Source organism: Camelus bactrianus, chromosome X (genome assembly GCF_048773025.1).
Source record: "Camelus bactrianus isolate YW-2024 breed Bactrian camel chromosome X, ASM4877302v1, whole genome shotgun sequence".
NCBI lineage: Eukaryota > Metazoa > Chordata > Mammalia > Artiodactyla > Camelidae > Camelus > Camelus bactrianus.
Window position 1 is genome coordinate 33,544,898 of NC_133575.1, and position 27,831 is coordinate 33,572,728.

General features: G+C 39.9%; 1 long non-coding RNA gene and 1 pseudogene across 1 annotated transcript in view; both read right to left on the reverse strand.

Moving 5' to 3' along the window:
- Positions 1-3,307: 3,307 nt before the first annotated feature.
- The window catches only part of LOC141576415 (uncharacterized), a 54,234-nt gene continuing 29,710 nt past the window's right edge, over positions 3,308-27,831 (reverse strand). The window contains exons 2-4 of the long non-coding RNA XR_012504799.1: positions 25,472-25,791; positions 8,442-8,503; positions 3,308-3,982 (exon numbers count right to left, since the gene is read on the reverse strand). This is a non-coding gene — a long non-coding RNA (uncharacterized LOC141576415). The remainder of the gene's footprint in view (positions 3,983-8,441; positions 8,504-25,471; positions 25,792-27,831) is intronic.
- LOC123619452 (U4 spliceosomal RNA) lies at positions 5,589-5,663 on the reverse strand (annotated as a pseudogene).

Here is a 27,831-nt window from a genome sequence, read left to right on the forward strand (position 1 = left end):
CCTTCCTCACCAGACTCAGTCTTACCACCCCGGAGAGTAGCACCTGCATTCTTTATCTTTCAATCCTTAGCCTGTTATTCAGTGCCCAGCACATTGTAAAAGTCCTCAGTGGGTGTAGAATGACTGTTTCCTTTTATAGGTTGGGTTTGCTGTTGGTTTTATTGTTTTAGCATTGGTCTGCTTCTGAACTAGACGCTCCTTTTCCTACACAGGTCTTCCAGTAAATATAGACTTTTAGGCATATAAAGCCGTAGCTGAGGGTCGTAGGTTCAGAAGCTCTGAGTTTGGTGCCAGAGAAAATGTGAGCATGGGAAACAATTCTGATGCAAGAAAGAGCAAGGGTGTTGATGGTATTAAAGAAAGCCTTTAAAAAGGTGGTTTGGCACGGGATAGCAAAGTTATAAAAATGTTACAGATCATTATGTGTGTGAATAGAGTAGTTCATTGCTGGTGATCTAAAAACTGAAGGTCTGGAACATTCAACAGTGCACTTTTAACCTAGTCAGTACAGCTCAGATTGTGGAATGGAAGCCAGTTAGGTTCCACATGCAAATATTCAAGTATAAAAATATTGAGAAAGGGGAGGGTATAGCTCAAGTGGTAGAGCGCATGCTCAGCATGCATGAGGTCCCAGGTTCAATCCTCAGTACCTCCTCTAAAAGTAAATCAATAAATAAAGCTAATTATCCCCACCCTCAACTGAAAAACAAAAAATTTGAGAAGCATAGTATGGGATCTAGCTGATGAAATCATGGGCTGAAGAAGTGACTGGAGCACAAATAGAAATGACAGAATAAAAGAGAGCTATATCCAGCCACTGTTTTGGTAAACATCTGTTATAATTGTATCTTCCCAACATCTCTTAAAACTGCTTTTCTATGTTTGGGGAAACCCCACCTCAGGAATCCTGCCTCCTGCATGAGCCTGCGACGTTCAAGTCTGAACTCAAATCCCCAGCATCCTTTGCAGCAAGCATGCTGTCGTGTGCTGTAGGCTCCATGACTTTGGAAATAAGCAAAAAAGGGAACAGTCTTGGTATGGAGTTTCTGTTTGTGGCAGCACAGATAGTAACCAAGGCATTTTGGCTTTCAAATGGCAGTGCGTTCTAGTGCTGCAAACTTGAATGAGTTCCTGGTGCAGAAGTAGCCCTGTGGCTGGCAGCTGTAATGGTTGAGTCGAGTCAAGTTCTTGACATTTAGTGCTTGGCTGGGGCAGCAGAAGTGGTTTTTCCTCAGGCCAGTTCTGGGATATGGTTTTGACCATTTCTCTAGGAAATAATTCTTTGAGATAACACCTTTGTCTTACCTGCAATCTTTTTTTTTTTTTTTAAATAGTGGAAACCACCAAACTAGACTCTGCTGTTTGCAACTGTCGAATACAATATTACAAATATCTCTCACTTGCTTCTTCTTCTAGGAAGCAAGGAATCAACAATTTTGAAGCTATCAATAGATAAGAGTAAATACAGCCTGGAAGAAAAGTAAATACAGAAACTCAAGTAGAATAAAAGCATTCTTGGGGAGCTCATATTTAATTTGACTCCTCGGCTCTCACCTCACATCCACTTTGAATTCATAGTGGGCCCTTCATAGAAGTCCCCCAATAACTCTGTAACACATGATTGGAAAAATAAAGGAAACGTCTCATTGCAGCATCTTAAAAGGGGTCACAATATTCCCACGAGGCATCTCTATTCCTTTCTTCAAGTCCTCATCTGGGTGATGGAAAGGATAGAAGGGGCAGATTCTGATACCAAGAACATAGGAATTTTTAAATCATATTTTAAAAGCTGCCAAAATACCTTGAAAATATACTTTCCATGGAACGGGTACCACATACTTACACATTCCTTTCTTTGGAAGATGTGGGCAGATCTGTCAAAACTCTGTATCAATTGTCAGGGGTGTTAACGCTCTGAAGAATATTTTCTCTTATTTTCAGTTTTTAAATGGGAGGCTACACAACAATAACTGGGGGGGAATGGTGAAGGGGAAAGCAGAACTTGTTCTTTGTTGTCTCTTTTTTCAGTACATTGCGTGTGTGTGTGATGTAGGGATAGAGAAGTTACATAGATGCATTTAGGTGGCCATGGGCCAGCGTGCTTTCTGTGAATTCTGGCGTTTCTCCCAATTATTTAAAAGTTCCACACTAATAGGCTTGCCCATCACAGACTTCAGGAAGAGTGGATCCTGGTCCTTATAAGAGCCAGAGAGTGTATCTTTCCCCTTAGCTGACTGCCTCAATTTGTTTTCATTAGTGGAGATGAAAAACAAATGGAATTCCTAGGTGCCCCAGGCAAAGGGATGCTGCACCCCGCATTGCTGCTGCCTGCAGACTTCTGCGCTCATTCAGAAACCTCGCCAGGAGAAGGATGCTTCTGCTACAGCTCGCCCCTTCAGAAGCACAGGGCACATTATTTTGAATTATTTCAGATGAGGAGACTCGCGGCCAATTAAAATGCAGCACTAATATTAGCTTATTTTCAACCGAACGATAGCTTTGTAGACTAAAAGTCTCTTCAGATCTCACCACTTCCAGGCTGCTTGCTTCTGAGGCATTTAGCCGGAATTTAGCTGCTGTCTTCAGACCACCGACTCTATCTTGCTGCCTTGGGAATTTTGCATGAACGAAGGTTCTCATACATAGCTGCCGCTAATGGTTGGAATTTGTGTTTACAAAAGTTCCTTTCCTGTTTTGCAAACTCAGGCTGGGCTCTGCCGCCTTGAAAAGCCGCTTCCCCTCAGCAGATGTTCTGCCGCTCGCTGGCAGCGTTCTTGTCTGCACTCATCTGTCTCACTCTGCTATCCACTCCCGCCACCCAAGAGAGCCTGGAAATGCGATTTCTCCCCTCCTTCCCCCATACGGCCCTCTCTGCTCGTGACCTGCCTGCTGCTTCACTCCACAAACTGGGCTTTTCGTCGCCCTCTGTATCGCAGTTATTTCTGCCTCTGTGGCTCTTCCCAGTTGGACACTAAAAGCAGTGATGACTAAAGCCTTCAGTTTTTCCTGCCTGACACCATCTCCCCGTGCTTAAGCCTTTTTTGTCCCAGTGGGAGACATGACCACTATAAAAATTCAGTTGGCCATCATGACAGTCTTAGATTCATATTTGACCCTTTCCTCTCTTTGTTTCCTTAATATTTAAAGTAATCACTACAGACTGCAGAAACAAGTTTAATCTTTGTCACCTTATCCATGATTATTGTCACATGGCTGGTCCTGTCTCTAATCCAAGCTCTTGTATCCTCACTGATCATCACATCTGGGACCTTAATTTAACAAATGTTTATTGGGAGCTGAGGAAACATCATTTACTGAGGAGTTGCTTCCTGATGTGGACTCCTTTTTCCATGTTCTTAGGCCTCTGGAGAATGAAGACCACATCTTTTTGTTTTACAGAGAAGAGGAAATCCAAGTGGTTGTGTGACCAGACCCCTCGTGTCAAAGTGAGGGTCAAAGTTTGGAACGAGAAGAGGAGGAGCATGTGACTTAAAGAGGGGGATGATCTGAGCCAGGTCAGAGCTGTGGGACAGGTCACCCATACCTGGGCATCGGAGGAGTAAGCTTACCCTGGTCAGGCTGTGAAATTTGACAATGTGTCAGTGACAATCAAGTATCTTCTTTGGTTAATAAACTGTGTCGTATTCTGTGCCAAACAGTGTGTGTGAGGCTGTGGGAGATACAAAGATGGAAAGATGAGGCTTCTTCCTCTACTCATGTATTGATACACTGCATGTTTCTTCTTTGACCAGGGTCTCTTCCCCCTCCAGCAGCCACCAGCACAGATAAGCCTACAGCAGCTGCAAGAAGGGGTAGAGAGTTAAGAGGGTGAATGTGGCTCCCCAAAGTATCCACTGAAGATGTTAACACCTGGTCTGATGTCCTGTAGGATGCTAAACACCGCAGTGTCTCTCCATCGCCCCCTTCCTCCATGTATCTGAGTGGTTCTCAAACCTGGGCGCACGTTAGAATCACCAAGAAACTGAAAAAAGAAATATAACATTAAAAAATGGTCAAATTGGTAAATTTTATACTGTGTATATTTTACCATAATTTTTTTTAAAATGTCGATTTTCCAACCTCCAGGACGTAGAGTGTAAGTCTTCATTCCCTAAGTGTGAGCTGTGCATAGCAAGTTTCTTCCAAAGAGGACAGTACAGAAAAGGGGAGGAAAGTGTAACTTTACAATGGAGAAACCTGACAAACCTCAGCCAGGTGACCAAGGTCAACACCAACAGTGAGAAGTCATGTTGGTAGCATTCACCATTGATACGATGTGATGAAAATGACACTTTACCTCTGTGGTCTTTCTTGCCAACATGTATAACCCTGGTGTAATCATGAGAAAAACACCAAAACAATCCCAATTGAGGGACAGGCTACAAAGTATCTAGCCGGTAATCCTCAAAGTTGTCCAGGTCATCAAAAATTAGGGAAATGTGGGAAACCGTCACAACTCAGAGGACCCTCAGGAGACTTGACTAGGAATTACAATGCGGTATCTTGGATGGGACCCTGATACAGAAGAAGGACATTAGGGAAAAACTGAAGAAATCTGGATAAAGTATGGATGTTAGTTAATAATAATGCTTCAGTATTGGTTCATTAATTTTCACAAGTGTTCCGTAAGGTGTTAATACTGTGTGTGTGTGTGTTGGGGATGGGTATCCGGGAACTCTCTGTACTATTTTTTTGCAATAATTCTGTAAAGCTAAAACTCTTCTAAAAGAGAAATTTTTATTAAATAGATAAATATGCTTGGATCTCACCCCAGATAAATCCGTATCTTTGGGTGTGGGGTCTGAGCAACTGTACTTTTGTAAGCTCCTCGGGGGATTCTGATGCAGAGTGAAATCTAAGAATCCTTGGTTCACCCGGCCCTGCCCTCTGCAGGTCAAGATTCCGATGTTAGCTTGCTGTGTCATTTCACCTGCCTTTGCGTTCTCTCAGCTCTCACAGCCAGATTTATCCATGAGCCACATCTCTTGGCCCAGATCCAGCCTGTTTCCTGGGTCAGATCGAGCAGGCAGAGATCCAGCGTATAATGGGAGTGAGTTTAAGGTGGGGTGGGATATTTTTTCCTGTACTCCACCCAGACTTGGGATGATGTTCAGTAATCCCTGGCTCTTCCCAGCCAGCCATGACCCGGTGTGCAGGAAGGTGCTTCCGTGTCAATTCCTTTTCTGTGATCTACTCAGGGAACTGCTCATATCAAGACTTCCTCCTGAGTAGGGGCCTCAGCCCTCTTGTATAAAGACCTCATCTTTCCTAGTTTCCTTCATTGAAGACTTTAGCCCCCACTCCTCAGTCACTGATTAGACAGTGATGAAGGTAGACAGAGCCTTTAAAATGATTCTGTCTGATTGCTGTACCATGACCAGACTTGTGAATTCTCAATTTATTTCTTGGCTCTGAAAACTCGTCCCTCCCTACCACCTATGCTGGGTCCCATTCTGGTTAAAATCCCCAAAGACATCACCCTCTACGGAAAGTTCCCTTTTCCATACTATGAGGGAACTGTGCAGGACCATTTCCAAGGGCTGCTTCCATTTTAATAGAGAACTCATTACTGAACAACCAACATAGCCATTCTATCTTTCTATTAGCAATAATCGCGCCTCAGATAAACCTCATTGGCTACGATACTGCCACTGCGCAAAGCTCATTCTGTCTTTCTAGAACCAAAGAAGTTTCTACCCTCTCAACACTACCGGTTCCTCCCTTCCTAATCCCAGGACTGACTAAAGAAAATTTGTGGTGACTTTGTAGGCAACAGAAAGTAAAAAATGGCTAGTACCATCATCACAGGCAGAAATGCATCCCTCATTTCACACCATCAGGACAAAGAGGAAGGTCTGCATGTTGAGTTCCTGCCCCTGGAACTGTGAATCGCTGTCTGTGAGACAATCTGCTCAGAGGCTCAGAAAAGCTTTCCACGTCAGTGCCTGCTCAGGGCTGGAAGATGACAGTAATGCATAGCCACTTGATTTTCGCAAAATACCGATAGCAAGACCCGAAATGATGAGGGATCCCTGAAATTACTTGTGTCACCAAGTCGAAGCAGATCATTCTTGATCAAATTTCTACATGATAATGTTCCACATTACTGAGTCCTTACTGTCAGCCAGCCGGGACGTGAGTGTTAGAGATGTGTTACTTAGTTTATCCTCGTAACCACCCTTTCATAGAAGGTCTTAACACCATCCCTATTTTCTAGGTGAGGAAAATGAGATGTGGGAACTTCAACCACATGACTGAGGTCACACAACCTAGAAGCTGTAGAACTCTGAGATCTGAGTACCGGAATAAGAGACCGATGCCAGCATCTGCTCACAGAACCTTCTGCCCTTCTGCCTCACCACACAGGATCAGAACATGGGGCTTTTCCAGCTCTCATCATCCAATCATTCTGAAAGCCCCACATTGGAGATAATGTTCCCCCAAATGGAATCTTCAAGTGTCTGAACAGCACCGAACACAAAACTCTTAGATCCCTCCTCAGAGTCCCTGATCATGCACAGTGCTACTGACATTTATGTTAATTATACATAGAATATCAATGTGTACAAGTAACAGGAATAAGAAAGCAAGTAAAGTATTTATCCTATTAAACAAAATGACTCGGTGCACACGTGTTTGAAACCACTGGAATCAAGCAGTGCTGTTCCCTAAAACTGAAAATAGGTCAATAGACCTCTGTTCTAGACTGTGTGGTTAGCCATTAATCCATATTTGCCTACCTGGAGGGAACAACACATATATAATTCTGTGGTTTAGACCTTTCATTATTTCAAGCTGGTTTTACCTCTATCAATCCTATTTAATTAAACTTTTAATTAAATAACTTTCAATTAAACTATTAATTAAACAATGTGCTTTTTTTTTCTCTTAAAGCAATGATTTCTGGTAGGTACAGCTATTAAGGGTAGGGAGCGTTTTAAATTTCACTCGGTATTTTAAATTGTGTTTCATTCTTTCTTCAGTTAAATGTAACCACCAGTATTCTAGGGAAGAAAATGTCACAGGCCCATCTTTCTTATGGTATCAGGGTCCCACCAGGAAACAGATGGCATATTTAAGTTATAAGATTTCAGGAGAGTTTAATGAAAGGACTATTTACAAAATGTAGAAAACGTAGGCGGGGTATAGGGAAGCCCCCATAAATGGCACAATACCTAGGGCCAGTAACAAGGGTCTAGATCCATTACCCATCACCTACCCTAGACCCAAAAGGTCTTAGAGAGGGAGCTGTCCCCAGTACCTAGAGACCTAGTAGGTTGCAGGGGAGGGCACACCCCATATACAAATTACCTGATACTGGCGAAGTGAGGGTCCAGTGGCCTGTGGTTCAGGTTGCTTTCAAGTCTCCCCATCTTCTCTGGGGCTGTATCCAAATAGAACATTTCCTATCCCTTCACCATGTGGTTTGTCTTTCATTTTTTTCTCCCCAACTCCCACTTTGCTCTTAACTAATTCCTGTAAATAGTCAATGCTCTGCCTGCCTTCTTCCTGTCTTTCTGGGTCAAAACTCATTGAAAAAGTATCCACCGAATACATAGCTGGGTCAACCACAAATGAAGCCTCCTGCTGGCCTCTGCCCCTCCTTTAACACAGCACACCATTTCCTTGTTGCTTAGAGTCTCCTAGCCCACTCCACTTACCACTGTACTCACCAGAAATCTCTCATCCTCTTCCTGGCAACCAAATTATTTTTTCACTCCTTTTGACTCCAGTTTATATTCTTTTCAAAGTCTTTCTTAATTTGTATCCTCTCCCATCTTTATCCACTCAATCCTTGTATATTCCCTCTGAAGTAATTTATTTTATGCTAAATTGTTGTGCTAATGGAGTATTATTTTATTTCTATAATTATCCTTATGGCTATGATTATCATCTCTGTGAAACCAGTGTGTGTGTTTTATCCCCAAAACTAGAAAATGAGTTGCTGGTGTGTTTCATACTGAAAGATTACTGAAGGAACTATCTTGCCTGCCTCCTCAACCCTGCAACCCAACTACATTTGTAGGATTTTCTTCAATACACATTGTGTATTGATGACAGAATTAGCTGTTACGTGCTCTGTAACATGTGAACAAGTAACCCAAATGAGGCAGTGCTGATTTATAAAGGAATGATATAGACAAAAGCACTGGGAAAAACAACAAATATTTAACTTTGTAAATTAAGTGCATCCTTATGAATGTAAGCAATAGGATAAGGCGAGTGAGGGGGACAATTATGACTTTGTTGGTCCAGGACAAGGAAAGAAATCACAGCCTCTCCTCCATGCATGGACGAATGGCTTCACGGAGGAAATAAGGTCAATTTCTGTTTGCTGAAGACATCGAGCCAATGCACTCATTCTCTGGACAGACTAGTTCAGTTCAGCCAGTAATTATATGGCTAGATCTACTCGGTGAGAAATGGAAATGGGAACTTACTTCTTGTTTAGTCCTCTTTGTCTGCCTTCTAAAGCCTTCTTGGTGTTGGTTCTTCATGTGACCTGTTTAGAAATGAGGTAGCTTCATTGAGATTCATTCATTTTCTCTAGAGGAAGTACATGATTATATTTCACTCTATAAATAAGAGAAAGTCATGGTAAAAATGGATCGAGTACAGAGTTTTATATAATGGAAAGTTCCTCTCTGTGACAAATGCCATTTTTCAGGCTATGGAATGCTTTGTTTGCAAATGAGCACCGTTTTTTGACCAGTTTGGTACAAATGTCATAAGAGAAGAATACAGTCTACAAAAGGAATATAGAAATGATCAACTATGTACTTTTTTGTTGGTAAGAGGTAGAGTATCTCTAAGTTAAAAAGATATCATCATTGAAACGAAAATTACTTACTAAAGAGATTCAAAACAATTATTTTTTTCATGTAGATGTTCACACACTACATGTCTGGGCATCTGATATTTAAAATCAACATTATTGTCATCATTATTCCTCATCATTAATTGTGTACATATCATGAATTTGACTCTTCTGCTCCCTAGCTATGTATTTACCTCTCTATGCCTCAGAGCCCTTATCTGTAAAATGAGGATTAAAATAACACACACTTCATGAGGTTGTAGTAAGAATAAATGAGCTAATACATATAAAGCGCTTATACCAGTGCCTGATATTTATTGTTCTCAGCGAGGCTGTTATTTGAATAACTGTTACTATTATTGTTATCACTTTGCTCTTTTCGTGTTGGTTCATTTGTGAAGATTAACTATTATTATTACCTTAGTTTTACAGATGAGAGAATGAAGCTCTGAGAAGTTTAGTCACTCTCTCAAGATGATACAGCTGGTCAGATAAAAGCCTGTCTGAAGGGCTGGGTTGGCACTTGTAATCTGAATTGCATTAATATCCAGCTAAGGGAAAACTTATTGTCTTAACTATGTTGAAAAGATTGTGTTTGGAACATTTACTCATTGGCATTTTCATCACAAAAAGATCTCTGCCTCCAGGCTTCGTTGGCCCCATTTATTTTTTCACCCTTCCATCCCAGGTCCTCCCTCAGCAGTCAGAGATGGTAGAAAGAGACAGGAGAGGGGAGGGCGGCAAGCGAGCAGCAGAATCAGGATGGAGAAGCGCGCTGGTGCTTTCTCCATTTATACTCAGAACTCAAAATGCTCAGCTCGGCTTCAGCAGCAATTCATCTTATAAATCAATTTGGCAAGGCATCAGCTTTAAAATCCATTACACTGAATCAGGAGTGGAGTTTACAGCTAATGTGCCAATAGGACACCCGTATGTGGCAGTGACCTTTTAAGTTGGCGTGAACCCATGTTCATGCTCGGCTCTGCCTCTCTGCATGACACTGAATCAGTTATGGTCCCGCCTATTACTTCATGCAGAAAGAACGGCTGAAGTGTTGACTCTCGGTCTCTTTAGAAAACTAGAGACTAGTAGAATGATGACATTGTTTTTTATTCTAGATGACCTCTTGAAATTCTGCTTACCATAACAGCTGTCACGGGATTATTTCTCATAATGGGAAGAGGTTGAATATCTATTTTTCTTTTTACTCTTCACTCATTTATCAGTTACTTAATATCTGGCTTCCCACACCAAAACTTGACCGAAATTGTTTTCTAGAAAGCCACCCGTGACTTCCTAATTACCTAATGCAGAAACTTCTTTTTCTTCTTATCTTTTGTAATGCTTCTCCAGCATTTGACCTTGGGGACCAATCTCTTCCTTCTTGAAAATCTCTATTCCCTTTGCTTCCACAACATCCCAGTAGCTTGGAGTTTTGCTCATCTGTCTGGAGACTAGTTAAAATCAAGCTCTTCAGTCTCTTGTAGATAATTCATGAGCTTGCTTTACTGACTTCTGTGGTAGACAGAATATTGGCGCCCCCAAAGATGTCCACATCCTAATCCTCAGACCTGCAAATATGTTATCTTATATGACAAGAGAGGGGCTAGGCCAATGTGATAATGTTAAGGATCTTTAAATGGAGAGATTACTCCTGAATTATCCAGGTAGTGTCCAGTGTAATCACAAATATACTTATAAAATAAGGAAACAGGAGAGTCAGAGCAGAAGATGTGACTATGGAAGCAGAAATCAGAAGAGAGTGAGAGCTAGAATGAGAGAGACAGAGACGGAGGCAGAGAGAGCTGAAGGTGGTACACTTGGCTTTGAAGATGGTGGTAGGAGCCATAGCTGAGGAACATAGGTGGCCTCTATAAGCTGGAAAAGACATGGAAATGAATTTTCCCCTGGAGCCTCCAGAGGGAATACAGCCCTGCCTACACCTAGATTTTAGGACTTTTGGCCTCCCAAACTCTAAAGTAAATTTGTGTTGTTTTGAGCCACTAAGTTTGTGGTGACTTGTTACAGCAGCAGTAGGAAACTAATACAAATGCCTTTTCAATTCTTTATTTCCCACTCTGAAAATTCTCCCAAATTGCAGAACTGAATTTTCAATTATCTTCTAAGCATCTCTACTTGGATCCTTGGCCAGCATCTCAAATTCAACTTGTTCAAAATGAAAATAACTATCTTTTTCCAAAAAATGTATCCCACTTGTGGATTTTTCTGACTACATTCATTTACTCATTTATTGACTATTTTATTAATTTATTTATTCATAAATCAAGTGTTTAACGAGCATCTACTCTGCCAGATACTGTTGAGACTCTTAGAATTCAGAAGGGAACAAAAGATAAAATCTCTGCCCTGATGGGGATCACATGCTAGGGGAAAAATAGACAAAACCAGGAAACAAATAAATAAAACATTTCCATCTAGTGAAACTTTTATGAAGACTTTCAAGAAAGGGAAGGGGATAGAGACTAATCTGAAGAAGGGGTGGTGATGGCTATTTTCAGTAGGATGATGGGAGAAGGTCTATCTGCGGAGGTGGCATTTGAGCAGAGACCCGATTGAATAGGAGCAAGAGCAAGAATAAGACTGTGGAAGAATAGCATTCCAGGCAGAAGGTACAGCACATAGAAAGATCCTCGAGGTAGGAATGAGGTTGGATTGTTCATGTTCAGGTGATTGCAAGAAGACTGGAGGAGAGCGGGCAAAGAGATGAGGACAAAAAGATGGGCAGAGACATCTTCAGTCATAGGTAGGAATTCTGATTGTTTTCTAAGTGTGATGGAAGCCATTAGAGAATTTTGAACAAAGGAGTGATATGATCTGACTTACAGTTAAAAAAAAAATCACTGTGGCTGCTCTATTGAGGACAAAATGAAAGAAGAAAGAGGAAGTCCAGTTAGAAAGCTAAGTAATAAATGATAGTGGCTTGGCCCAAGGTAGTAGCAGTGGAGGTGGTTAGAATTAGGATATATTTTGAAGGCAGAGCTGATAATAACTGCTTAGGATTGATGTGCATAATAAAGACAGGAAAGAGATAAGGACAAGCACCTAAGTTTTGAGAAAATGAAAAAATGTAGCAGCCATTAACCAAAATGAGGAAGACTGCAATAGTAGCAGGTTTGGGAACAAATACCAAGTTTGGTTTCTGATATATTATGATTGATATGCCTTTAGACCTCAAAGTGGAGATGTCACATAGGTAGCTGAATGCTAATATGTAAGTTTGCTGCTCAAATAGGCAGTCTGGATGGAAGACAAATTTGGAAATTATCAGCACAAAAATGATGTTCAAAGCATAGGACTGGATGAATTCACTTAAGGAAATACTGATGATAAAGAAGAGACGAGGTCTGAGGGATGAGCCCTAGGGGACTGCAATGTAGAGAGATAAGACGAAGAGAAGCCAGCAAGGGAGATTAAGAAGGAGCAGCCAGTGATGCAGGGGGAAAGCCAGGGGAATGAAGCTCAAATGCCAAATGAAGAATGTATTTTCAGAAGGGGGAAATGGTCATCTCTGTTAAATGCTGTCGAATTCTCTTGTGAAATGAAGACAGGGAACTCAGCACTTGATTTGATGATACGGAGTTCTGTTCACTATGACAAGAGTTGTTTCCATGCAATGGAGGGGGAAGCTTTTGGTTAGAGTGGGTCTAAGAAAGAAAAGGAGATGAAGACTCCAAGACAGTAAGTATAGACAACAGTCTACAGAATTTTGCTATAAAATGAAAGAAAAAATGAGATCATAGCTGGAAGGAGAGATGAGATAATGACAGGTGTCTTATTTAATATTGGAACTATTATATCTAAGTTTATATGATGATGAGAATGACCCTGTAGAAAGAGGATAATCCCCAGGTGGTACAGAGAAAGGGGATTCAGTGTATGAGTATAGGCGTTATTACTGTTCATTCATTTTTATAGGTAGGAGAGAGAGAATGTCAGTTATGATAGAATAGGTAATAGATTTAATGAGAATAAAGAAGAATGTGGATATTTTGAAGGGTTAGAGAAGAGGGAAAAGAGGTAGGAAAGAGGCATCTGAAACAGTAGCACAGCAACTTTATAAGCAAGATGAAGCATGTTTGCTAAGCATCAATGAAGGCCCACTTGGTCAATGGGTAGGAGTCCTAAGATTTCAGAATAGTTGGAATAAGGGTACTAGATTAGTGATCTGGAAACATAGAAGGCTGTGATGAGAGCTTGTAATGTTTGAGGTTAAGATTAAGGATATTCCTCATCATGAATTAGGCTGAGTGACCAGGAGTGCAATATATGACAACTTCTAAAAGAATAAGCCAAGGATTGTAAGGTCTGGGGTAATGCAGTTCAAAGACTTGTGATTTTTGATAAAGAATAGAGGTAAAATAATTGGGAAGCAACAAGCACACCTACCCTGCCTCAAGGTCCTATAAGTAGCATTTGAAAGGGCTGCAAAGGAGGCATTGTCCTCAGGAAAGAGCCCGATTATGATTAGAACAAGAGGGTGAAGGGAACATTAAGAGATGAAGTAAAGGATACAGGGGATTTTGCTGATGATAAATCATGAATTTCAGAGGACTCGGGACTGGGGATCAGGGAAATATAGGTGATGAGATCAGGCTTATCATGTACAGAGCTGGATGGGGAGAAAGCCTTGATGATGGCCTGAGCAACTTGGATTTCTGGTAGTAACTGATGAAAACAGGGAACTATATTCAATACCATGATCGCTATGCTGTACACCAGAAATTAACACAACATTATAAACTGACTATACTTCCATTAAAAACCAAAAACAGGGATGGGAGGGAGGCTGATGGGATGGGAGGAGAAAGGGATTATTTAGTCCTAAATTGGTCTTTTAGAAGAAGGCAGGGCATCGATTCTATTGAGACAGATAGTTGATATCAATGGCCCTGACAATGTCAAGCCATGTTGTAAATATTGTCTTACCTGGAGCACCCTGAGCCCTGCGGACCTATTTTATAGACTACAGTGAATCATGTCAGGCCCAGAGGAGAAATCTACCAGAAACAAGTGCTCTTTAGGCCTATTTTGAATCTTGCTGTGGATAGTGGTGTTGTGGCCAAGGGATAAGGGTGATCTTACTAGGTCACCTTGCCCAGATTTTTTTGAGTCCCAGGTACACATGTCCAATTTTGTACTCAACTTCTTCATTTTAGTGGCTCAGAGTTATCTCAAATTCAACAAGGCAAAAAAAAAATATATATATATATATACTCTCCAAAGTCTACAATACAAATTTGATCCTCTCTTAGTGTCTCCTCTCTTATTGAATGATGTAAACCGAAAATCCAAAAGTTCATCCTTGTCACCCATATCGAATTTGTTGCCTAGTCCTGCTAACTCTACTCCTCCAGCATATCCGCAATCTCTCCATTTTTTTCCATTTCCAGTACACACACCCTTTACAGATACCACCCTAGAACAAGCCACTAACATCTCTCCTCTGTTCTATTACAACAACTTCTCAACTGGACTTACTACTTCCATTCCTGCTTCTAATATAACTACCAGATTGAGCTTTTAAAAACTTAAGTCATATTCTGTTTCTCCCCAGCTGAATACCTTTTCATGAATTTCCAATGTACATAAAATAAAATCCCAATTCCGTAACATGATATCCTTGGCCCAGCATGACCCAGTCCCAGCTCACCAAACCCGACATACTGGCCTTTCTGATCTTTGGTCCTAATAGGTTTATTCCCAACATTGGACTTTTGCACTTCTTAGTCCCTCTACCTAGAACTCTCAGCTCTAGATTTTTCAAATGGCTTCCCCATTCTCATCATTCGGGTCTTTGAAACACAGGTTACCTTCTCAACACAGCTTTGCCTTAACATACAACATAAAAGAGCCAACCCTCATCCCTAGCCTACTTTAGTCACTGTCACATTACCCTGTTATATTTCCTTCATCCTTATTGGAAGTTATTTTATTTACTTGTTAATTGTCTGTTTCTCTCTTCTAGAATATAACCTATGAAGGCAGGAGCTTATATCCCTACAGTATGCTCAGTGCCTGGAAAAGTACTTGATATATAATAGTCATCCACTAATATATATTGAATGAATTGACTCAAGGGTTAAAGAATTACATGCCCTATAAACCGAATATCTTCAGCCTCACGAGATTATCAGTCAAAACTTTTAACGTATTATTTAATGTGCAACCATTTAAATCCCCTTAAACTCTTCTTTGGGTTTACATTTCCACTTTTGCACTTTTGCAAGAATGAGGCTGCTCTGATGATTTTGAGGGAGCTAGCAAAGGATTACACTATCGTAATAACTTCCTATGTCGATTCTGAAAAGCAACCTGCTTCTTAGTATGCAAAAATTATTTGAATGAAATCATATTTGAGGTTTAAATGCCTCCATTTACCACTGATATATTTCAGAATATTTACTTTAGGGAAAAAAAAACAAGATCTCTCTTTTATTTTCTATTTACATGTATACATACATACATTCTGCTAAACTAGCTGATTTTGAAAGTCAGTGTACATTGCAGAAAACATTTGTTTCATAGTAATAGCCACTTATTAGAAAAATATCTGTTTGTTTCTAAAGGATAACCCTTTCGTCTTCCAGGGAAAATATATCAATAACCATTGGAGTAGATAGAAATCTTTACTTTCTCGATTTTTTTCACTGCACTACTGGATGTGATTTGCTGGGGAGGTTGGGATAATGGTTGGCAAAAGTTCGCATTTCTACAAGAATCCTGCTGAGGCTACGTGGAAAGATTAGTAATGGCTAAGAACTGTGGGTTACTCAGTTAATTGATTTTTTTCTGTCTAGAGGATAGCCATTCCTTTATTTTCACTGTAGTTGGCATATAATAGACTGATCTCAAGGTACACAATTGAACTCCTTGCAGTTCTGAGAACATGTGCTTTTCAATGGAAAGCTTGGTACCAGTTAAATAAAGGAAATTATATGGGCTGACATTAACCCTTCCCGTTATTCCCCTGGGTGTATGTGATCATCATTCTTGTGATTTAAAGCTGACCCACAAGACAAACAACAAAAGGACCACAAAATAAATGTGTTTATAGTGAGTACCACATGCCTCTTTTCTTATCATACATAGATTTTTTTTGTTCTTCATACAACTAGAAATAAAAACCCTTTTTGATCCTATTTCTAAGAAGCATAGAAGTATTTTTCTTCCAAATTAATCATAATCATCATTCTGTAAAATACTTTTCATTTCTGAATCTATAAATCTTTGTAAACATTAATTTTGAGAGCTCCACTATGAAGCAAGCTAGGTTGATCCCCCAAATCAGATATTCTATTTCCTTGTTAGCAGGACACCATGCGGAATTCCCACAGTTAGAGTTGAAAATAGCTATCCTTTCTATTTCATCTTCCCTAAAGGATTGTTACGTGGCAGTTTATGGAGAAAACATCCTATTTATTTCTGAGGTAGTTCAACCCTATTGGCAGCTCTGCACTATGATTCCATTGCTGACAGGGTGGTGTATTAGTTATAATTAAAACATTAGTTGTAAGTAAAGCAAGTTTGAATTAGTTATTTCATCTCTGAGACTCTTAGTTCAATTGGACTTCCTAGATCTTGTACAACTTGAGTGAGAATGTAGAATTTCCAAGTCCCCTGGTTCTGAGTATGGTCAGAAGATTAAAAGGAATAGTTGGCATTGGATACAAAAATATGTCAATAATTCTTTTTTGTTTTTTGTATCCCTCCAGAACACTTATGTAGGTGTTGAAGGAGGAGAAAGGGATCTTATGTCTTGCAGAAAGTCCAATTCCTTGGTATTGTCAAAAAATAAATATTTTTCTGTGTCTCAAACAACTCTTTTCTGCTGTAAAGTAAAAGGATAACTTGTGAAGAAAAAAGTTTTATCTGCAGTCATGGAACATATTAAAATGCCAGTTGAAATTCCTGGTAGCTCGTCTTCCGTTCAAAAATACTTCAGCTTATTTTGTATTTATTTGGGAGGAATCAACATTTTAATTAACATCATACAGCTGAAAGGTAACTATCAATTGAAAAAGGGAAAAATAACCTATGTTTCAGATACCAGACTTATCAGTTAACTTTTGCTGTGTAACAAACTACCCCAAAGCTCGGTGGTTTAAAGCAGCAACTATCTACTGAGCAAATAATTCTGGGGATTGACAGTTTCGGTTATGCTCATCCGAGCAGCTCTTCTGGTCTCTGCCAGGGTCATTCATGCATTTATGGTCAGCTACTGTGTGAGCCATGGGCTGGCTTTTCTCAGATGACTTCATGCTAGACAGTTCATCTCTCCTCCATGTGGTCTCTCATACTAGAGCAGACTTCTGGGCAGTGTTCCAAGAAGTCAAGCCAATGCATGCAAGTCTTCTTGAGATCTAGTCTCATAACTGGCATAACATCATTTAACCTACATTCTACTGGCCAAAGCTAATCCCAAGACCATGGGGTGGGGACTGGTAAGCCAGAGAAAGGAGAGTCAGAGATGGTAAAGTGGATGTTCCCATCGATAGAAATATCCTGGCCTAAGAATAGGTTTAACTGTGGAGGTCAGAGCTGGTGTCCTTCATGCTTTAACATGTACCAATAAATCTTCCTGCTATGATCTCAACATTCAAGAAGCAACCTTCTGATTTAATTTGGTTTTTCCTGTAGTATGCTGGGAATTTCCTGATCAATGTACTACAGTGTCATTTATGTTTCTTATACAAATGGGTAAATTGGCACTCAACTCCATTTAGCTCTTCCTTCCCCATCTTTTTCCCTTCTCTCCTTCCCATTATAAAACTAGCTTCTTTCTTCCTCTGAACCCTAGGTTCCATGGTACCCAGGTATTAGAGGTATGGGTTTTGTTCCAGCACAGGTTCTCTGGGGGCAAGAACTGAGCCACTATCATGTTTACCCCAGAAGGAGTCACAGTGGTTTCAAGACTCAGGTCTGATCACCTGCACCCACAGAGACTCTGTCTTCTCCAGTGACTGTCTAGTGAGGTCAGGCAGGGTGTTAATGCCCCATGGGGTGAACTTTGACTAATGAGACAGGAGATGGAAAGGGATTGGCAGATAAATTGCTTGTCCTTCCTCTCTTTCCAACAAAACCATATGGTTCAGAAAAGCAGAAGTTCCACACATCCTTTCTGAAGATATCCTACGTGACCAATCAACCAGTTGTCCTACATGGCAATGAACATCTTGGTAACACATCATCTTGTATTAGGTTTTGCTCCTTCCTTGACTGAAATTCCCTTTTCCCTCATTCTTCATTCACTGAGTGCACCCAACCTCAAAAGCAAGGAAGTGAACTGTGTATCACACCCTCATCCTCTGTTTTTTAGGGAACTCAGGATGAAACAAAGCATGGAAGATTATAACTTTTCATGCATTTGTTCATTTCCTACTAAGTAAATATGGCATTAGGGGATTTGTTTGTTTTGAGTTTTGACCAACAAATCAATAAGGGTACTATTTGGGAATGATCCTGATTGGGTGCAGCATGTTGTAGTTCATTCTGCTGAAGCAAAACTCTCAATCTCCCATACTCTGAGACGGAGGAGTGGAGTCACCCAGCTAGAGAATGAAGGCAGTCTGCCTATAGCAAAGCCGTACTGAGATGGAGACAATGAGCAGTTTGGGTGATTTATGCCCTATGTGGGGATTTTCACACACTTCTAAAGCAAAAAGAAATTTTTTGCTGATCCACAGTGATGACAGAAACTCTTTTTCATTGTATTATAATGGCCTATAAATATGTATAGATGTAAACCTAAGAATGAACTCCTTATGCTATTATCCCTTACACAATTATAAAATCTAAATTAAAAATTGAATTCATCAAACCACACAACCAATAAAGTTTAGGTAAACAAAATTAATTTTGTATAACAGATAATTTTTTGTTGAAGTCAAACTAGTGCTGACAATCAATACAATTTATAGAAATATAGTTTGCCACATGATGGCTGTTTTCTTTGTTTAAACAATTTTGAGGTCTTTTATTTTATAGTTTCTTAGGATATCATTTAGTCCTTTCATCATATTAATTCTGCCTCTGTCCTTTTCCACAAGCCCAAAACAATTAAAATAGAACATTGCTCCAAAGCACATGGTAGTTTTCTGGATGTCACATCAGATTCTTATGTAAATAAGCAGCTTAAGTCAAAACGGAATACTCTCATGGACTAATGCTTTTTTAAAGCAGGAGTCTAGGTTTCCCCCCCCCTCATAATTGTTTAAGGAAATCAATATTTACCCAAAGGTAAGTGTTAGAAAGTTGTCGTTCGTGGCATTAGAAAAGGTGAATAAGAGCAAAGAATGTGCTTGCTAGCATATTAGAACTTAAATGCTGTCACTTCACAATCCTTTTGTACAAGGTGGTCCCCTAAGCACAAATGCAAATATGTGCATTGAAATAAATTCATGTTCAATTATAAGGTGATCAACTACATTATACAGAATATGCTATTCATATTAATTTTAGATATAATTTGGATAGAAACTCACACATAAAAAAAAAACAAAAACCCTTGCAATAAATTCATGGACACACAATGCACTTTCTATGGACAAGAAAGATGAAGTCTTCCACTGGGGAGACATGCCCTACAGCTGTGAGTTTTAATTTATTTACCATCTCTTTGTCACTCAAGTAAAAAAGCCATTTGTTCTCATCCTAGAAAAATGTACACATATATGCACAAACAATATTTTGAATATAGTTTCAGTAAGTTTATGAATGCCCTGATTCCAATTCAAGGGCTAGTATAATTACATTATTTCATTGAATTCTTCTAATTATCTTGGTAAGTAATATCCTGTAGAAAAATCTCAGAGTAGCATAATTATTCACCCTTTTGTATGTTGATTGCTTTCTCCCAGAGTCCCTTAGGATACTTTTTTCTTAATCTTTGAATATCAATACCTTTACCAGAAACATTTCCTAGGGAACGGTCAATCTAATTTGATCACTGGAGTCAAGACTTTTATTTCTAAAACAGTTCTATTAAAGTCTTGAATATCCTCTTTCATCTTATCTGTTCCCCTTTTCTTTAATCTCTATTCCATATCTATCATCTTTTTATAATAATTTTAGGTATCACCTCTTTGTAATTTCATTTTGTGTGATTATTTTGAAACTTGATTTCCATGTCCCTGATGGTGAGACACAGCAAGAAGGCGGCCATCTGCAAATCAGGAGGAGATGTCTCACCAGACATCAAACCTGCTGACACCTTTATCTTGGACGTCAAGCCTCCAGAACTATGAGAAAATAAATTTCTCTTGCTTAAGCCATCCAGTCTGTGGTATTTTGTTAGGATGGCCCAAACTCACTAATACAGGCCCATATCATACAAAAAATTTGGCCTGATAAAGTCCTTTCACCTTGATCCCATAGCTTTAAGATTGATTCCCCACACACATTCCCCAGGTGTATTATTACATAAGTTAACAAAAGCATGCAATTCTTTTGGTGTGCGTTGCTGGTCCTCATGGGTCACATTTGTACCTCACCCTTTGGGGCCTGCCACGACTTGAGTCCAGTTACAGGTCTAGAAGCAAAGCGGAGTGGTGGGGGCAGGTTCTGAAGAGGATCAACAGTGCCTTGCAAGGCAACTACCTCAGAGGAGGCCATTGCAGTTTCTTCAGGCAAAGAACGGGTGGACGGGCTGCTTCTGTTGGCAAAGGCTCAGCAGAACTTCAAGGTTAAAGTCCCCAGCTTTACTAAGATCTTCCTATAGGGGCCCATCCCAGTTTTTCAAGATCTCACTCTTTCCCAATCAATGCCCTAACTTGATTAATAGAGACGCCTCAAGGTTGGGAATTCACCACTGGCAAGGAGATACTCTGGGTCTGGTTTTCAGAAATCTTGGCCCTTTGGCTGGAGAAGGCAAGGATTTCTTTCAGTCCGGACATAGAGGCTTGCAGGTCCTTTACGTGGACATTAAGCTGGGAATTCAAATTCCTGAGTTCATCCTTTTCCTACTTTCTGCAGCACAGTTAGGAGCAATCAGCCAATTCCATTACATTCTTTAGTTTGACTAAAATGTTCCAAGGCATCAAATACATAGTCAACTAGAACCTTGCCTTTCGTAAATATTTGATGAGGAGTATCCAGTGGTGATATTTGATGTATCTCTATTGCCACATCATGCCAGTGACTACTAGCACTTTCCTTATCACCAAAAACAGACTCATTAGTGCCTTTAAACCTAACAAGATTAGAAAATCATTTCTGGAAGACTCAAAGTCAATTCAGAGAACTCATTCTTAAGATTCCACTTCTCTGGAATTACTCTTTGTAGTGAAATCTGTATTGGTTAGTTTAATTGGGGAAGTAGAACAATTAGGCTCCATCACTGTCTTTATCTCTATCCATATTCATATCCATATCCATGCCTATACATATACTTGTATCTGAGAGAGACTTGTTCAATGGAATTGGCCTTACGTGATTGTGGGAGCTGGTTAAGCAGTCTCTATAAAGTCTATTTTCTCCACATATAATGCTAGGGTTTCAAATCCATAAGGAAGGCAGTCAGGAAGGGAAGAGCAAAAGTAGACTGGAACCAACACGCTTGAGCTGGAACCCCACGGTGAAGGGCTAAAACCTGTGTCAGTTCTTGTGGCCTCTGGTAACGAGGGTATTCAGCAGAAGTGGGGCTCTTTGTCATAGAGCTAAACACGTACACCTGGTCTAGGAGCTGAAGAAGCCAAAAGAGGATCAGAGGAGGGTAGAGTACTTGCAAGCCCAGCTGCTGCTTCACCCCAACGAGGCGAGTCAGCAGATCAGCATTAACATGCGTGAACTACAAATGGCCACTTGCTTCCCTTCCAGCCTCCAAATCTCCTATGAGTCTCCTCTGTAGCTAACCTTAACTAGAAACAAACAAGAGGATGAATTCTGGGAAAGAGAGTTCAGCCTAGGCAAGCTGACACATCACAAAGCCCATCACAAGATAGTTTGTGCAAAGTAGGATTCAAACTAAACCTAAACTCAAATGAAATACCAACCAAGTTGGGAGAATTTATAGTTAATAAGACTAGCTACATAATAAATTATAACCTTAAATGGGTCAAAATCATATTAAATACCTCAGAAACTTCAGAACTCCACAAATTAAAAGTGTGTCATCGAGGAACACAAATTGTTTTCCTTTATTAATGAGGTTGAAAAGGGATTTGTCTGGCACGAATTTATGACCCCTTGGATATTCAAAATGATCACAGCCAAAGCAAAATGTTTAACAGAAAAATAAATTTAACATTAACAAGCACATTTGATAATCGTCCCAGGAAAGATTTTAGGTAATTAGATGGAAGGATTTTTTAAGTAATCTATGGTAGTCAGCATTTTAAATGTGCCATGGAGACATTTATCTTGGAGATTCAGCAGAGCAGCTTCAACTCTCATGTCAGAACAAAAGCCTTCAGCTTCTGACTGTAGAAAATGCTGAGCATTTACTCCATTTGTGGTAAGAATATCTCAAGTTTTTCTCTAAGGTTTCCCAGAACCTTCCTGAGGCCTCATGCAGTTCATACAGTCACCCAACAAAAATGTTCTGAGCCACTGTTAATGTGTCAGGCACGTTTCTAGGTTCTCTGCATAGCAGAGCATGAAACAGACATAGAATCTGTCCTCAAGCAGGAAGATATCCAGTGAGAAAATGTAGACAATGAATCAATAAATGAATATATATATATCGTGTTTTGATAAGTGCTATGAGGAAAAATATGGCAGGGTAAAAAGATGGAGGATTATAATGTGGGATGCTAGTGCCTTTTTGGATCAGGTGTTCAGGGAAAGTCCAATAAAAAGGTGACCTATAAGCAGAGAGATGACTCAAGTGAGGAAGTGAGTGAATGAAGATTTCTAAAGGAGGATCATTCTCGAGAGACGGAATCATAAATGCAAAAGCCCAGAAAACAGGAGTGTTGGCACATTAGAGGGCCAGCAAGGAGGCCAGAGTGTCCGGAGCAGAATGAGCCAGGGAAAGAGTTGGGAGATGAAGTCAGGGGCGATCCAGAGGCCAGCCTCAGAGACCATGGTTAGGATTTTCTTCTGACGGACAAAAGAAGCTATCAAAGTTTTAAGCAGAGTGTGATGATCTGATTTTTGTTTTAAAAGAACTGTTCTGTCCGCTCTGTGGAGGACAGTATTGAAAAGGAGACCAATGCAGAGGCTTTTGCAGGCTTTTTCCAGGAGAAAAAAGGTAGTAGTGATGGAAATGAGGAGAAATTGTTGGATTTGGGGTCTATTTTAAAACAGATTATCAGATTTGCTCATAGACGCTCTCTGGGCTGAGAAAGAAAGACGGGAGTCAGGTCAATGCAATTACTAAGAACTTCATGTTTCATTTTCTCTCTCTCTCTTTCTCCCTCTCTCTCTCTTCAATAGAGCCATGTTTTACCTCCCTCCAAGCACTCAGCACCCTAACACTAGTTTTTATATTAAAATATTTTTTCTTTTTTAAAAATTTTACATTAATTTTAATCGGAAAAATTTTGAATTCTATTTTAGCCTGACACCCAAATACTTTTCACAGATAGAAAAATACATCAATTGAGTGATAAGAACAAGTTTATGTAAGTAATAATTTGAAATTACACAACAGTTACATAAACTGTAACAGCATTAATGCTGTTTTTCTCATTTTTTTTTTCCTTTCTGCTAACACTAGTTTTTAGCTGCCTAAAGTACTGACCATGCCCCCAGCCCTACAAATGCAGCATCCAATCCAACTCTATCGTTTTCACTCTTCTATTTTTCCTATGAAAACCCTCTGACCCCCAACCCCTTTCCTGCCTGTTCTACTATCCCATTCAAATCCTGAGACTAACTTTTCCATTTACATGTTAAACAGAAAGTATCTGATGTCATTACTTTATATTCAGGTAGAAATGACTAATAGCCTAAATTAAAATAGTTTTCTTCTCAAGGAGGTTATTTTAAAGAACTTTAAAATCACTCCGATGAGTCTTTTTCTTGTGGTGAATGGTTCTGCGATCACCTGCAAATTATACTTAGTGATGGTTGCCCCCCACCCACATAGGTCTTATGCTGTCTTGCTCAGAGTTCAGGCTTTATAAAAAAGGAAGTTACCAGGAAATGAATCATTATCTTTGAAGGGCAACTCCATCACAGCTTGCTTGTCATTGTTAATAAATAAAGAAAAGAAGTGAAAATGTGAACTCAGAAGCTCAAAGGAAATGCAGATACTGGAGCTAGCGATTTTGAAGTCCCCTCACAGCAGCCTGACTCGGTATACAGATGCCCAGGGAAAGGCGCAGCATTTAACCTGCTATGTCATCTGAGCTGGGGTGATACTGCAGTCTCCCTTCATTTTGTCACCTTGAATTATCCATTGACGTGGCTGGTCTTAATTTCTATTATTCTCTTTTTGGAGAGCAAGTTTCTTGGTGGGGGTGGAGTCGGGAAGAATCTGAATATTTTTATTTCAAATCTGGTTTAGCTTATGTATATATGTACATATAGTTATTAAAGCAAAAATCATAATAAAACTAAAAACACCTTCTTACTCGTTATTTCTTCATTTGGGAAAATATGAACAGATACAATCTTCTAGGTTTTGTAACTGGATTCAGGTATTCATTGAGTAACTAGACATAAAGGAGCTTACAGACAGTTTCATCCACTTTAATTCTGTCATAGCAATAAAAGCACGTGTTGTTAAGACCACATGTCATCTCAAATGGAGGATGGTGCCCAGAAAATAAGCTGCTGTCCTATGTCAGATTGTTGCTTGCCAATAAAATATCCACTCTGTCTTTTCTCTCTTAGTTAAAAATCCCCAAATGTATTTGGGGAGATAATAAGGCTAGGCAGAAAATTATATTTCCTAGCCTATTATGCTTCTAGGTTTGCCTAGGTGACTAAAACCTGCCCGATGAGATATGGACGGAATCGTTGGGAGGGGGTTTTGGAAAAGCTCCTACAAAGGGAAATAGACAGCTTGTGAATCTTCCTTTTGCATTTTCCACTTTGTGCTTTTTAACCTTGAGTTTGATGGAATTACTAGCGCTCTGGCAGCCATCTTTGATCATGAGGCAACCTTGAAGATAGAAGCTACTTACTAAGGATATCATAGCGAAGGAGAGGAGGACACCACATCCCTGACAATTATGGATCCTCCATGCCAGTGCTGTACTGAATATTTTTAGACTTCTTTTATGAAAGAGAAAGATAAACTTGTAGATCTTTTAAGTCACTATTACTGAATGTCACGGTTATGAGCAGCCACATGTAATTCCTAAATGATACAATGGTTTACAGCATACCGTCTTGTCTTTGGAAGCCAAGAAGATTTTGGCGAACCATAATAAACTAAAATGTATATTTTTTAGCTTCCTTCCCCAGCTACTCCTGCCATTGTCCAATGAACTCATGAACAAAGTGGCCATTGTGGCAGGGATGGAGGTTACGCATAGGCTCAGCAACATGGACTTCCACTCACCCAGGCTGACCTGGCTACAGCCATGCTGAGTGCCCAATCTGTCAGCATCAGAAACTACTGAGTCTCAGGTATGCACCATTCCCCAGGGTGATCAGCCAGCTATCTGGTGGCAGGTTGATTACATTGGACTGCTTTCATCATGGAAGGGACAGGGTTTTATTCTTACTGAAATAGACACTTACCTTGGGTGTAGATTTTCCTTCTCTGCATGAAATGCTTCTAGCAAAGGTATCAGCCATAGGCTTCCAGGATGCCTTATCCACCGTCATGGTTTTGTATGCAGCCTTGCTTTTGATCAAGGAACTCACTTCATCGCCAATAAAGTATGGCAATGGGCCCATGCCATGGTATTCACTGGTCTAACCATGTTCTTCACTGTCCTGAAGCAACTGGCTTGATAGAATGGTGGAATGGCCCTTTGAAGACTCAGTTACAGCACCAGCTCAGTGTTAATTCAGTCATCCCTCCATATTCATTGGCTCAAATCTGTGGATTCAACCAACTATGGATAAAAAAAAATTTTTTATTTTTTAATTCTAGAAGTTCCAAAAAGCAAAACTTGAATTTTCCATGCCAGCAACTATTTACATAGCATTTATATTATATTTACAACTATTTACACAGCATTTACATTGTATTAATTATTATAAGTAGTCTAGAGATGCTTTAAAGTATACAGGAGAGTATGCACAGGTTATGTGCCAATGCAACACCATTTTATATAAGGGACTTTAGCATCTATGGATTTTGATATCCATGGGGGTCACAAAACCAAGCCTCTGCAGATACCAAGGGACAACTGTACCTTGCAGTACTGAACAAAGTCCTCCAGGAGGCTGTCTATGCTCTAAATCAGCCCAGGAAGGGAAATGGGAGTGGCTCCTCTCACATTACCTCTAGTGATACACTAGCAAAATTTCTGCTTTCCACTCTTGTGGCTTAAGGCTCTGCTGGTCTAGAGACCTTGGTTCCAAAGAGAGGAATGCTTTCACTAGGGAACCAACCCAGCAATGATTCCTCGGAACTGGAAGTTGAAACTGCTGCCTCGTCCCTCTGGATACCTCCTGCCACAGAATAAGCAGGCAAAGGTGGGGGGTTACTCTGGCTAGGGTGATTGGTCCTGATCACCAAAGGGAAATTGGTGATCAGGATGAATACCATACAATGGGGGCAAGGACAAGAATGTCTAGAATATAGCAGATCCTTTAAAGTACCTCTTGGTACTTCCACATTCTGTGATTCAAGTTAGTGGAGAAAACTATAGCAGCTTAATTCAGACAGGGTCCCTAATAGCCCAGATCCTTCAGGAATGAAGTTTGGGGTCACTCCACCAGTTAAAGAACCAAAAGAAATGAGTTTGCTAAGGATAAAGGGAATAGTTGTAAATATCCCCTACGGCCACATGACCATTGCAGAAATGAGGACTGTAATATTTATGAGTATTTCTTCTTTATTTTGATATTTTCATTTAATAATTTAATTTTGTATGTGATTTAATAATTTAATTTCTTTCCTTCTGTCATCCCATTATCATCTAACATACGACTTGTTAATAGTTGTTAACTTCATATCATATTTAAGTTACCCGGCACAAAACAGGAAGTATTAATTGACAAGGAGAAAAATGAACATCAACCAAAGACACTGAAGAAACTTTCTAGCCTCTCCTGGGAAAAGAATAGCATGTTTCCAGTTTTATGTAGGATCGTCTTTATTTGGACATTATGTATGGTTCAAGAAGATGTACTTGAGTTCAAAGGCAACAAGAATGGACTGTGGTAGCTTTGTAGAGTGTCAATTAGGCTAGGTTCAACTACATCTCCCAGAATCCATTCTCCTGTTTCTGCTCAGGTTGCACCACAAGTATATTCCACATCAATTGTATCAATCATTTACTGTTGTTACTCAGTCCTTAATGTACCTATGGCTGGCAGAAAAATGGAGACCCAAGGATGTATATATTCTAATCCCTGGAATCTGTAATATATTATATTACATGACAAAGGGGAATAAAAGTTGCAGATAGAATTAAGTTCCTAATCATGTGACCTGAAAATAGGCAGATTATCCTAAATTCTCAGGGTGGGTTTGATGTGATCACAAGGGTCTTTAAAAGTGAAAGTGGGAGGCAGAAGAGGAGTCAATGTCAGAGTGGTTTGATATGAGAAAGACTTGACTAGACATTACTGGCTATGAAGGTGTAGGGGGCCATGGGTTCAAGGAGTGTGGGTGACCTCTATAAACTGGGAAAGGCCAGAATATGGATTATTCTCTAGAGCCTCCAGGAGGGAACCCAGCCCTGCCAGCACCTTGATTTTAGCCCAAAGTGACCCATGTTGGATTTCTGACCACCAGACCCATGAGAAAATAAACTGTTGTTTCAAGCCTCTAAATTTGTGGAATTTTGTTACAGCAGCAATAGGAACCTCGTACAGTACATTTTGTTGATCTTCCTCCATTCAGTGCCTCCATCACTCACTTCCTCACTATTCTTCTTAGGTCACTTCTCAAATAAACTAATTGCACCCAAATCCTTGTCTCA